The sequence below is a fragment of the Schistocerca cancellata genome, chromosome 4 (genome assembly GCF_023864275.1).
Source record: "Schistocerca cancellata isolate TAMUIC-IGC-003103 chromosome 4, iqSchCanc2.1, whole genome shotgun sequence".
NCBI classification, from domain to species: Eukaryota; Metazoa; Arthropoda; class Insecta; order Orthoptera; family Acrididae; genus Schistocerca; species Schistocerca cancellata.
This window is the reverse complement of record NC_064629.1, coordinates 230,338,730-230,339,977: the sequence shown is the minus strand read 5'-3', so window position 1 is coordinate 230,339,977 and position 1,248 is coordinate 230,338,730.

Genomic DNA, 1,248 nt, shown 5'->3' with positions numbered 1-1,248 from the left:
AGAGGACTGATGACTTCAGATGTCAAGTCCGATAGTGCTCAGAGCCATTTGCTATCCACGGCGCTGAGGCAAGTGTCGTACACCGTGGGCCGTACACGACATCGATGAACGACGGCTGCGGAGTCGTGTTCGAGTGAATACATGCGCAGCTGTTGAGCAACTGACCGCTCAGATGAACCAAGGCACCACCAACAGTGTCTCCTCAACGACCGTTCTGTAAAAGTTGCTGCGCATGGGCCTTCGCAGTAGGCGCCTGGTTCATGCACCCATCCTGACAGCTGTTCATCGGCGACAAAGGCTGGAATCTGCATGTCAATAATGCAACTAGACGTCCAATGAGTGCCGACAGGCGGGCTTTTCAGAAGAATCGCGTTTTATGCACCATCGGATTGAAAGTTAGCACACTGCCACAATCGTTGGACGGGACCAGTTCGGAGGAGGGAGCATTATAGTCTAGGAAATGTTTGACATTTCCTGTGTGATCACATCATTCTGGAAGGATCAACAGATCAACACAAGTATGCATCCATCCTTGGGGATCATATCCACACCTATACACACTTTGTTTTCCTCAGCACGATGGTATCGACCAGCAGGACAATGCAGTGTGTCACACAGGTCATAGCATATGTGCATGGTTCGAATAGCACCGGGATGAGGTTGCCGTAGTTCTATGGTCACCAAACCCCGCGGATTTCAGTTCAATCGAGAATCTGTGGGACCATCTCTAGCGGGCTGTTCGCAGCATGTATCGTCAACCAAGATATCTGGCGCTGCTGGCCGTGGAACCGTACTCGGCATGGCTCCACATCTACACTCCTGGAAATGGAAAAAAGAACACATTGACACCGGTGTGTCAGACCCACCATACTTGCTCCGGACACTGCGAGAGGGCTGTACAAGCAATGATCACACGCACGGCACAGCGGACACACCAGGAACCGCGGTGTTGGCCGTCGAATGGCACTAGCTGCGCAGCATTTGTGCACCGCCGCCGTCAGTGTCAGCCAGTTTGCCGTGGCATACGGAGCTCCATCGCAGTCTTTAACACTGGTAGCATGCCGCGACAGCGTGGACGTGAACCGTATGTGCAGTTGACGGACTTTGAGCGAGGGCGTATAGTGGGCATGCGGGAGGCCGGGTGGACGTACCGCCGAATTGCTCAACACGTGGGGCGTGAGGTCTCCACAGTACATCGATGTTGTCGCCAGTGGTCGGCGGAAGGTGCACGCGCCCGTCGACCTGGGA